This window comes from Furipterus horrens, unplaced genomic scaffold, assembly GCF_987537825.1.
Source record: "Furipterus horrens unplaced genomic scaffold, mFurHor1.1.pri manual_scaffold_9, whole genome shotgun sequence".
NCBI classification, from domain to species: Eukaryota; Metazoa; Chordata; class Mammalia; order Chiroptera; family Furipteridae; genus Furipterus; species Furipterus horrens.
The window spans coordinates 23,371,903-23,384,784 of NW_028327179.1; the positions used below are offsets into that span (position 1 = coordinate 23,371,903).

The following is a 12,882-nucleotide window of genomic DNA, read 5'->3' on the forward strand; positions in this document are numbered from 1 at the left end:
CTCTAAGCTTTTGGTAGAAGTACATTATATGAGCAAATAGTTTCCAAAAATAAATTGTCAAAATGATCAATTTTACTTCCTCAGTTATTGCAATAGCTATAGTTTTTAGCAATAGTGCAACACACTTTAAGAATAACACAACATTACACTCTATGAAAGTGTTGGTAAACGTAAGATAAATATTCATATAAGATGTGGAACTTAACTTTAATCTTAAAGAACAAAGGAGATCTCTATTATTGAAAGAGGGTAAATCAGAATTGGGGAAGCTATGCTAATTTCTCTACTTAAATACAGAGTTGCTCTGGTTAGTATCTTTTTAATCAGGCTTTTTGGCCTTTTTTACTTTTCTTAGCCTTTTTATTGTCTTGTTCAGTAAGCTGGTTCACCCAGTAGTAATTGGAACTTCCTCTATCTTAGATTTTTTTTCCTTTCAGCTTTACCTACTTTTTTGTAGAACTTTGGAATGTTTGGTAGTCATTTGATCTACTGATGTCAGATGTGGAATACTCTGCAGGCAAGACCTTTAGTGGTAATATGTCAGGGGAACAGAGGTCTACCTAGAATCATTTTAATGATTATTAGCAGATACTACAAGCCCCTTTATCCAGAATGCATAATGTTTTTCCAGAACCTCTCTCTGAAGTAGGAGCAACAGTGGAATTGATATGCCATCTTCTTCCTTCTTCCTTTTCCATTGAGAAAAAAGATCAGTCTTGGCATGGAAATCAGATGTTAAGCCCCTACTAAAATCCTCCAATGGCCTCCTATTTTCCTTTCAATAGAATGAAAATTCCATACCTTGATCCACGGGGTCCTGAATGATTGGTTTCTGTCTTCTTTTCTACATCAACTTGTACCATTTTCCCCCTTCCTCACTACACTGCAACCTCACTGAACCCTCTGATTATCCAGATACCAATGTCCTTCCAAACTCAGGATTCTTATTTCTGTTGATCCCACTACCTGGAATACTCTTTCCCACGCTCTTGAAATGCTGCACCTTTATCAGGGTTTAATTCACATCGCACAACATCAGAAAATCTGCCCTGATGACTCAATCTATAGTTGTTTCTTTTTTTTACAATTTACTGCCATATCATTCTGTTTATGTGATAGCACTTATAGCCTTGAAATTATCTTCTTTATGTATTGGTTTTTTTGTTTCTTTCCACTGAAATTTATGCTCTAAAAGGGCAGGAATCAAGTTTATCTTGATTACCATTAAATCTTTGTACCTTGAAGATCACCTGACATATAAAATATGTCGATGAATATAAATGCTTTGAATGACTAATGCTGACTCTGTAATAGATGAGACATGCTGGTGGCAATTACAGAGGGCTCACTTGTGTCACTTGTAATGGCAATGAGGAAAAATTAATTTTATGTATCTTATAAGGGTGTATTTGAGCTATAGTTAGGCCCTAGCACCAAATGCATTACAACAGCACTTGACGGTGACAGTCATCATGAGAACAACTACATTACTGAAATCCTAGAAACCAAACCTATCTCTGCCTTGTCTTTATTTATCCCACCACTGCAAAGGCCAATAGTCACTAAGAAGGAAAAGTCCTTACACTAGTATAGATTTAAGTGGGGGGTGGGGTGAGGGGATAATGCATTATGGGAAGATAAAGCAGCATTATCCTGAGCCTGTAGACATAAACAGAACAAGGGACAAAGTTAAAACTCTCTGAACAAAGTGGATATTTATTAAGGGAGCTGTAGAAAAAATATTATTTGGGAGTAAGTTTAGATTATTGTTAAGATATTGTTAGACTAAAGAGTAGACCATAAATTCAGAAGTAGAAGTAGAGAATTAATGCTATAAAGTCCTTGTGCAGAAAGGTGGCAGTGGCCCAAAGATAGCAATAATTAGGAAGAGTAACCTGTCAGTTCTATATAAAATAAATTCCAAATGGGAGGAAGAGAAGCTTGAAGGATACTTAAGATGTACAAATAACATTCCCATGCCTGTCAAGAATCTAATTGCCTTTAGTTTGATACATCTAAATTTTAATATTTGTTTGAGCTCCTTTGCCAACATAAATGATGGGATTTTATTACTTAGAGGGGAAAAAAAGCACTAGGTATTCACAACTGTACAGAGACTAGAGTAGGGGATGTGTTAGCTTAAACTGATTTCTTTTTCTTCTCTTCTTTTTCTTCCACACATTCCATCTTCCATCCTCACTGTCTCTCTTTTTAACAAGCATTTACTGTACAGAGTTTTTTTCTGACCAAAAACCGAGTTTTACTTCTGGTTTTGTGGGGCAGCTAAGAGAAGAGTTACATAATAGATAACACAACAAATCTTTAAAATTTGTTCCCTCTAACCCCTGACCCTTTTCCTCTTTCTTTGAAACCCTTCAGATTCTCTTCCCTCTTCCTGTCACCTCAATCTTCCTTCTGATCTCTTTTTCAGTGTCTCTGTCCCTTTCTTGTTTGAAGAAATTTATGAATTTGTATCTTTAACCATCAACCCTACCGTAAAACAGATAATAGACATGTTCTTGAAAAGACCCGAGGTAAGAGGAGGGTATAAATAACTAGTGTTAATTTAACACATCTAGTTGATAATTATGTGGGGGGAGCTACATTTTTAAATATGTAGAGTGTAACACCTATTTAAATATGTTATAAAAACACAAATATAATAAAGTGTAAATGCAAAGTATTTTCCAAGGGTATTTCTTTCTTTCTTTTCTTTTCTTTTTCTTTCTTTCTTGTTTTATTTTATTTTTTTCCCACCCTGAACACACCCAATCTTATCTGTACAGAATTTTTAACGTGTATTCAACAAGATGCTGGATATTATGGGGATACACAAAAAGAGATCTACCGAGCCCCGAGCCCCAGCCCGGCCGCCGCCGCCAGCGCCGCTCAGAGCGCGCGCAGCCATGGCCGGAGCCCGGACCCTGCTCCCGCTCCTGCTCGGGCAGCTCCTGGCCGTGGCGCTGGTGACCGAGGCGCAGAAAATGGGGCCTCGAGGCCCCCCCTGGCCCCCCAGGGCCCCCTGGGAAGCCGGGCAAGGACGGCATCGATGGAGAAGCTGGTCCTCCGGGTCTGCCTGGGCCCCCGGGACTGAAAGGGGCTTCGGGGAAGCCAGGGAAGCCAGGAGAGGCCGGGCTGCCAGGGCTGCCCGGCGTGGACGGCCTGACCGGGAGAGAAGGACCGCCTGGACTCAAGGGCACTCCCGGAGAACGGGGAAGTCTGGGCCCCCCGGGGCCACCTGGGCTTGGGGGCAAAGGACTCCCCGGACCCCCCGGAGAAGCAGGGGTCAGTGGGCTCCCAGGCGGACTCGGCCTCCGGGGTCCCCCGGGACCCTCTGGACTCCCGGGCCTGCCTGGCCCTCCCGGACCTCCTGGACCCCCTGGTCACCCAGGAGTCCTTCCCGAAGGCGCGGCTGACCTTCAGTGCCCGGCCATCTGTCCGCCAGGGCCCCCCGGCCCCCCAGGAATGCCGGGCTTCAAGGGACCCACTGGCTACAAAGGGGAGCAAGGAGAGGTCGGCAAGGACGGCGAGAAGGGTGACCCCGGCCCGCCTGGGCCCCCCGGTCTCCCCGGCACCGTGGGGCTGCAGGGCCCGCGGGGGCTGCGAGGACTGCCAGGGCCGCTTGGGCCTCCCGGGGATCGGGGTCCCTCCCATTGGCTTCCGAGGACCCCTCGGGATCCCAGGAGCCCCCGGGAAAGCGGGTGACAGAGGCGAGGGGGGGCCCAGACGGGTTCCGGGGCCCCAAGGGCGACCTGGGCAAACCGGGTCCCAAAGGAGCCCCCGGAGTGGCCGGGCCACTTGGAGAGCCGGGCATGCCGGGCAAGGACGGCCGGGACGGCTTTGCTAGGACTGGATGGTGAGAAGGGAGAGGCGGGTCGCACTGGCGCCCCAGGAGAGAAGGGTCCCAACGGGCTGCCGGGCCTGCCTGGACGAGCAGGGTCCAAGGGTGAGAAAGGAGAGCTGGGCAAAGCTGGAGAGCTGGGTGAGGCCGGCCCCTTGGGAGAGCCCGGGGTCCCAGGGGACATGGGCGTGCCGGGCGAGCGCGGCGAGGCGGGCCACAGAGGCTCAGCGGGGGCGCTCGGTCCGCAAGGCCCTCCTGGGGCGCCTGGTATCCGAGGCTTCCAGGGCCCGAAAGGCAGCATCGGGGACACTGGCCTGCCAGGCCCCCAGGGCCTCCGAGGCGGCGGGGGCGACCGGGGCCCGGAAGGAGCCACGGGTCCCAAGGGAGACCAGGGCATCGCCGGTTCCGATGGTCTTCCCGGGGACAAAGGCGAGCCGGGACCCCGCGGCCCCGTTGGACCCAAAGGAGAGCCTGGCAGTCGAGGGGAACTGGGCCCGAGAGGCATCCAGGGTCCCAACGGCACCAGCGGCGTGGAGGGTGTGCCAGGCCCCCGCCCCCCCCCCCCCCCCGGGGCCTGTGGGCTTACAGGGCGTGCAGGGCGTTCCTGGCATCACCGGAAAACCCAGGGTCCCGGGAAAAGAAGCCAGTGAGCAGCACATCAGGGAGCTGTGTGGGGGCATGATCAGTGAACAAATCGCGCAGTTGGCTGCTCACCTGCGGAAGCCGTTAGCGCCGGGAGCCATCGGGCGGCCTGGCCCTGCTGGCCCCCCACGGGCGCCCCGGGCCCCCTGGTTCCATCGGTCACCCTGGCGCTCGGGGGCCCCCTGGCTTCCGCGGCCCCACCGGTGAGCTGGGAGAGCCCGGACCCAGAGGAAACCCGGGGGACAGAGGAGACAAGGGCGCGGTCGGTGTGGGTCTGGACGGGCCTGACGGAGACCAGGGCCTGCAAGGACCGCAAGGCGTGCCTGGCGTTGGCAAAGATGGCCAAGACGGGGCCCACGGCGAGCCCGGGCCGCCCGGAGACGCGGGCCTTCCCGGAGCTGTTGGCGCGCAGGGGACCCCCGGCATCTGTGACACCGCGGCCTGCCAAGGAGCAGTGATGGGCGGGGGCGGGGAGAAGTCGGGTCCCAGAAGCTCCTAAGACACAACCCAGGCAGCAAGTGACGCTGGCTGAAGTGCTGGGCTCTGCAGCGCCCGTTGCTAAGGCCACGCCACGTCCACAGCCTTGCTGGCCTGCCCCCTCCCCCTGCGTCCTCAGTGGCAGCACCTGGTCACCTGTCCCCGCGCGTCCTCCACCAGCTGCTGAGAAGGTGGTCTCCTCGTGGGTTCCCAGCGGCCCATCTGGCAGTGACCGCGAACCTCGGAAATGGGCGCCGCGCGGTAACACCGGGCCGGCCAGGGGCCACACACAACTGGTACACGTCCCCGAGCTAAAACTGCAACCTGTTTACATGGCGTTTGTGTAAAAAGCAGTGATAACCCCAACAAAATGATCGATGAAGCCCTCAGATTCGTGACTGCCCACAGGGCCCAGCGCCCCCCGCACCAAGGTCTAGTCTGGCCCCCGGTTTCTGTACAAACTTGAAACTGTCTGAGCAACAGTATTTATTGACGGTGACTTTGCATTGCACTAAACCTGTTGGTGTTCTCTGTTGTAATAAATAAAGCCACTCGTTTGGAAAAAAAAAAAAAGAGATCTACAGTATGTTCAGGAATCTCGAAGGGGAAGTGATCAGTATGGGCAGGAAAAGTTGGAGAAGGATCCACTAATGTGTGACTGACCACATATCTGCTCTGACTCAGGTGCCTTTCACTTTGAGGGCAGTGGTATCTGTCTCCTCCCCCTTTGAATTTAATACCCTCAGGTCATTTTCCAGGCTGCAGAAAAGAGAAAGTCATGAAGTCACATTAACTTTTGTCCCATCTCACTCTCACTTAAATTTATTTCTCATACACAAGCCAGAGGTGTCTTTTTGTCTTCAAGATATGTTTTAATTTGCAACTACATCCTGTGGTCAGTAACACATAAGTGTATTCTTTAAAAACAAAGCCAAAAACTTTACAGGTAAAGCTGAAGTCCCATTTGATCATTAACTTCAGGAGTTTTATATGTAGCAGATTATGGGCACATTCACACTCATAAAACATTCATCATAGTGGTTTGCCTAGCATGTATGTCTTATATAAAGGAAATCTAACACTGCACCTTATTTTTCAGCTTGATTTTTTTCACTCAATGTTTTGTTTTAGAAGATCTCTTGATATTGAGATGTATAAGTATGGTTCATTCATATTACTGGCTTTTTAATATTCCATGTGAATATACTGCATTTTATTAATCTAATCTATTTATGAATGCTAATGGCCTTCAAATTTTACTATTATTAAAATATTTTAGTAAGCAATTACTCATCAAAATATGCTTTATTGAGTATTTCCCAAGTGCAAGGCATTGCTCTTCTTTTTTTTTAACTTTATTTATTTATTTTTAGAGAGAGGGGCTGGGAGAGAGAGAGGAAGAGAAACATTGATTCATTGCCTCATATACCCTGAAAAATGAATCCCCAGTTGAGGCCAAACCTGCAACCCAGGCATGTATGTGTCTTGACTGGGAATCAATCCTGAGACCTTTTGCTTGGCAGGATTATGTCCGACTCACTGAGCCACACCTGTCAGGGTTGCAAGACATTGTTCTGAATGCTTAGAATATGTCAGTGAATGAAACAGACAGAAATCTCTACTTTACTGTTGTTTGCATTATAACAAGTTTGACAATAAATAATAAACAATTAAAAATAGAAGAGAATATAAGTTATGAAACAAAGAAAATCAGTATAATGTAAACAGGATAAAAGCACTAAAGTGAGAGTTTGAGTTTCTGTATTAAATAGAGTGGTCAAGGTAGGACTCTTTGAGAATATTATATTTGAAAAAAATATTGTCGGCAATAAGGAATTAGCCAAGAAGCTATTTTGGAGTAAATGGTTATAGGAAGGGAATACAAAGACCTTAAAGCAATAGAATTTCCCATGTGTTTCAAGAACATCAAGAAGGGCAAGGTGATTGAAATGGAGAAATGGAAGGAGAAAGTAGTAGAAGAAGAGGTGGAGGGAAGGGTGAAGGACACAGTGTGTATGTGACCACATAGGCCATTATAAAGATTTTGCCATTTACTCTGAATGAAATGGAAAGGTACTGAATGTTTTAAGCAGCAAGTACTTAGAGTATTATACTAGCTACCACTTATGGAATAGATCGTAGGAAGGCAAAAGCAGAAGAGCTTAGGAGGGTTCTTTTTTTTTTTTTTTTTTTTTTTTTTACATACTGACTCATTTTTATTGTTTTTCTATTATAGTTGTCCCATTATTTCCCCCATTGCTCCCCTCTACCCTGCCTACCTCGCTTCCCACATTCAATCCCCATTCTGTTGTCCATGTCCATGGGTCATTCATATTAGTTCCTTGACTAGACCCTTCCCCTACATTCCCCCTTTTCTCCCTCCCCGCTCCCTCCTGGTCGCTGTCAGTCTGTTCCTTGTTTAAATGCCTCTGGTTCTATCTTGCTCATTTGCTTGCATTGTTCATTAGTTTACTGTAATAGGTGATATCATATGGTATTTGTCTTTCACTGTTTGGCTTATTTCACTAAGTATAATACTCTCCAGTTCCATCCATGTTGTCGCAAAAGGTAGGAGTTCCCTCTTTCTTTCTGCTACACAGTATTTCATTGTATAAATGTACCACAGTTTTTGGGGTTTTTTTTTTTATCCACTCATTTACTTAGGAGGGTTTTGAAGTAATTCAGGCAATAGTTAATGGTATCCTGGACCAGGAAAATAGAAGTGCAGGTGTGAAGTATGTGCGAGTCTGGATATATTCTTAAAGTAGTACCAAAAGGATTTGCTAATTGATTAGTTGAGGCATAAAAAAAGGGACGAGTTAATGATGACTTTAAGAACTTGGGGCTAAATAACTGAAAGTTGTCATTTACTGGAATAAAGAAGGCTGAAAGAGGAGCAGGTTTGGAGCATCTGCTCATTTGGAAACCAGAATCCGAGATGAGGATTAAATTGCTGACTTGGGAAGTGCAAGACCAAGGCCGTGAGGATAAGAAGGAGAAAGCAAGTGAGGTAAAGCCAGATGAAAATCAAACTAAGTAATAGCTTACTAAAAGGGCTGCATCATTCAGAGCCAGGAAGAGATGCAGCAGGTAGTAAACACATGTGTTTATTCAGAAGTTTAGACTTCTAAGAAAGGTTTTCAAAGAAAAACTGCACTTCAGAATCGTTCAGAAGAAAGACAAAATTTACCTGGCCGGTTTCCTCCCATCTCTCGTTTTCCATTAGTCAAGGGAATACAATCGCAATGCTTTTCTGGATGCTATTAGGTAGTTCCTTGTTGGTCAATGAGCAAAAGAGATTCCACACCTCATTCTTTTCATTGCAGTTCAGAAGTAGATGGGGCTTGGTTTGTGGCACACGAGGGTGGAGAAGCCTTCCAGTGAGCTCAGAAAACTTGGCAAGGGCGCTGGCAAAGACAGCAGCAGTGTGGCCCCTAAGTTAGAAAGCATCTCTAAAGAAAAAGGTGGTCAAAGGAATTTGAAGAGGCACAGAAGGCTTTTGTCTAATAAAACAGTAGTTGATGAGCAGGCCACTGGATGTGTGAGGTTGTAGTTTAGGAGAGTGAGCTGGTTTATCTTGAAGTCATCTGCCTACAGATGCCATTTAAAGCCACACATTTTACATAACTAAGAAAATGAATGTAGTTGGAGAAGCTCAAAGTCTGAGCTTGGGGATACTCTGAACTGACAGGGCCAGAAAAGTGAGAAAACAACAATGGAGAATGAGGAATGAGCAAGTTATATGAAGGGAGAACAACCTAGAAGTGTTTAGAAACGGAAATACTAAGTTACAGAGTCTGCACCATTCATACTTTAATAGACATTCTCAGATTGCCCTGAAAACTGGCTGCCCCGATGTAGATAATATCACTCTATGAGAGTTTGTTTCCAGAAACGTAACCAACATTGAAATTAATTTCAATTGTTTTCCTAATTTGACAAAAGAAAAGAATGGTATCTTACTGTTCTTCCAAATTTCACTTGCTTATTTAGTGCAATTGGATAATTTAAAAATAAATTTTCAAGTCGACTGAGTTTCATTTTTTGAAGAATTATCTCTGTTTTTCTCCAGTTTTTGTATAGTTGTCTGTACTTTTCTTGTTGCCTTGTTAATGTTCTTTATGTTGTATACTCCCTTGTTTTGTGTTATCGATATATAATATTTTATTTGTATTTATATATGTTTTTCTCCCAATTTCTCTCCTTCTTGTTAACTTCGTTTATGCTCTCTTTTTTCAAATGAGTATTAGTCTTTTTGAAATAGTCACACCATTTGGTAATGTTTTCTTTTACCAAATTTACCTTTCAAAATGAGTCTATTAAAAAGACCTCCTTACCTTAATATTCTAGAGACAGTTTTCTTTATTAAAAAATGATATTTCTGTTTTACTTAGGTCTCTTCTCCAACTGAAATTTGTGTTTGAGGTAATGAATAGCAAAAATGCTTACACATATATTCTATTTATATTATATATATTTGGCCATGTGGAGAGACAGACATATTAAATAGTTAATCGTTCCAATCACTGATTTGTTATATAACTTCCAGAATACATCGAATTCCCACTTATGCATGATCTCCTTCAGAATTTTCTATGGTTTGTCTTTACTACCTTCAAGCTCTCTGATATCTTCTGTGTTGAGGGTTCCCAAGACCACCTTCAGGTTTGATGATTTGCTAGAAGGACTCAGAGAACTGAAAAAACCTGCTATACTCATGGTTATGGTTTATTACACTGAAAGGATACAGAGTAGCTGAAGCAAAGGCAAAAGGCGCAAAGGGCAGAGTCAAGGAGAAATAGGCACTAGCTTCCAGTTGTTCTTTCCCCTGGAGTCATTGATTGGACTTACTTTCTCACCAACCTATGGCAAAATGTATGAAGTATTGCCAAAGAGTGATCTCACCTGTGCTTGGTTTTGAGGCTTTTATTGGGGGTCAGTCAAGTAGGCATAGCTGATTGCCCATGGGGCTGAATTTATACTTACTTAGTTTCCAGCAACTCCAGAGGTCAAACTAATACAATTTGGCCCTGGTTCTCCACCATAAACCACACTGATGTGGCATGCCCCAAGACCTCATGTATGCAAGATGTTTTGAAAAGATGGATTTTTAAGGAACAGCCCTTTCATTTGAATGTGAAAGCTTTGCACACTCTAAGCCTGATGATTAATGCCTTACTGCACATTTTCAAACACATGTATTTTTTTCCCACTTTAAATTTTGTCCATGTCTTAGTCTTCCTTGGTGGCAAGGTTGGTTTGAAGCAAGTTAGCATGCAATTTTAATGCAGAACTCCCCCTTAGTATTTTGAAAATGGACAAAATTTATGGATGTGATGCATCTACTGAACCTGATAAAATAGTGATGAAAACTGATTTTTTTCACTTTATTGTGTTGTTTTATTCTCTGATAGCTTTCGAACTGTCTCTTTATCCTTAACACGTGGAAGCTACCCACAACATGTTCAACTGTGAAGTTTTATTTGTTCTTTTATTGTGTATTTGTTTTAATTTTGTTTGCATTAACTTTTACAGTATGCAAAATCATGCTATTATTACTTCAAATATTGGCTTAATTTTTTTCTATTACTTTATTATGAAATTCCATTTAAATAAAAACTTAAACTTTTGGATTTTTACTTTGTGCTCCTTCACTTCTCTTTGGTACTTTAGAGAGCCGACTCATTGTTCTTCATAGTTATATCCTATAAAGTGTCTGCAAGAATTGAATTTGCAAATATTAAGCAATTGTCCCCAAGAGGAATGCATACATTTTATATGTGAGAACTATTTTGTTTTTTAGCTAGGTTCATTTTGTTATTCAACCAGACTATGATTAGGTTTTTTTAATTGATTTCAATGAATTGGTTTTCCTATGATCACTAATTTCTTTTTCCACAACTATAAAATTTTGTTTTATAACTATTTACTTTTTTGTGTCATGGGTGTATTACTTTTATTTATTTCTTTGTAGGTAGTAACTATACTTATTTCAACTCCTTTTTGTTTCCATATTATCTCTATGTTATGGGTATAAATTCTTTGACTCATGAATGTGTTGCTTCCTCTTCTGGTGTTTCTCAGATGATGATGATTCTTAGTCATATGTTGATCCTATGTCCTCAGTTATGACAACTGCTGACACCATGGCCTTCAGTGTAACACCTTTTTGGTGACGTCATCAGTTTAGCTCTAGCAGTAGTGACAGCCTTTGTTCATTGCTTTTCTGATATAAGAACAATTTAATCCCATCTCTTTCTTTCAATATAACTATGTATTAATATTTATTTTTCTAAACTTGATACAATATTTGTTTTAAACTGATAAACTACAATATATTTTGAATACGAGCCAGAAATTTTGGTGTGTACGTTCAGTGTATTATTATCTCGAAACTAGGAGTGGCATGGTGGTGTTAGAACTTGATTGGGGAAATAGCCAAAGAAATAAAGTTTCTGACAGATACTGGACCATAAAAAAAAAAAAAAAGTGCAGGCATAACCAAACAGTATCCCAGGACAAGTGAATATATTCTCTGGATTCTGTCTCCTTCCTTTCTTCCATCTCTTGCCAGTGCCTTTTTTGGGGGGGCCAGATACAATCATAAGCCAGAGAGTGGGTGAGCCCAGGAATGCAATTCACTGAAGTATTTTAGAGCAGAGCCTAAAAGGAAAGTTAGCAGAGGAAAAGCACCACATCAAACTACTTTTAAGGACTAGTTTGCCAATATCCTGCCTTAATGCACACAATACAGTGTTTAATTGATTATGAACTTAGAACTTAGAGCCAAACTTCTTATGTTAGCCAAAATTAATGTGCTTATTAGTATAGTCTATACCTCCTAATTATGGTATTTTCTTAGCTAGTATTTTTTACTAACATCAATATCTTAATTCAGATATATATTTATATGTAAAGATATAAATTATACATATAAGTATATATTTTATTAAAAAGTGCATTTTAATAAATTCTACATACGAACATACCACGATTTTATCTAAGAAGGTTTGTATATATAAAAGCCCACTAGTTAGCTGAACATCAAGAGATTGGGGCAGAGGATGCTCCTGCTCTGACCAAAATTATTTAATTTTCTTTTCTTATTAGGCTTCCTTAGAATATCATTTAAAAAAAATTTTTTTAAGATAAGTAAGCAAAGAAGTTAAGGCAAACATTTGCCATGCTCAATAAACAATGTTCTAATGTGCTAATTGATTCTAATCTCAACAGCCAACATTAGCTATGTTAATACACCATTAGACAGAAAAATAAAAGCATCATCAGGAATACAGTCTATCAATTGAATACATGAATACATCATGGTTGAATACTAGCCGGTAGGTAGTAATTAGGTAGTAACTAAGGGTACCTCAGACAGATATTGGTTGATGTATATTTAGCAGATACTATGCAATTCTTTTTTTTCAACTCTATACTTAGTAGTATATTATCTTTATGTACTGTTATTACTAACTTTACCACAACTATTAGTATGATATTATATAAAATATACAGATATTGTATCAGGAACTGGGAATATGAGGATGAAAAATCATGCCCTCAAAGAGTCAGCATATAACCATGGAAAAGACTATGTAAATGAACAATTATATGCAAAAGAATAGGTGAAGCAAAGTTTGTGAATGAAGTAGATGCCACAGAAATAAGTCGCAGAGAATGTGATTAACTGTGTCTAAGAGCTTTATAGGTTATTTAAAGAGAAGTTGTGCTCTGAACTGCATTTTGTATTTGATTCAACAGCCTCCTTCAAGATGTGTATTTATACGAGTTTGGTGGACTGGGGCATACTCAGGCAAGGGGGATGTCCCCTTTGGTTGTGCATTTCTCTTAATGCAGCTCATCTACAAGTTATGGACTCTCATTTATACTCTGATCTCTCAATTTTAAAATTCTTTATA

At 42.4% G+C, this 12,882-nt stretch overlaps 1 pseudogene; it reads left to right on the plus strand.

Moving 5' to 3' along the window:
- The first annotated feature begins 2,906 nt into the window (after positions 1-2,906).
- Positions 2,907-5,265, plus strand: LOC150001416 (uncharacterized; annotated as a pseudogene).
- The last annotated feature ends 7,617 nt before the right edge of the window (positions 5,266-12,882 follow it).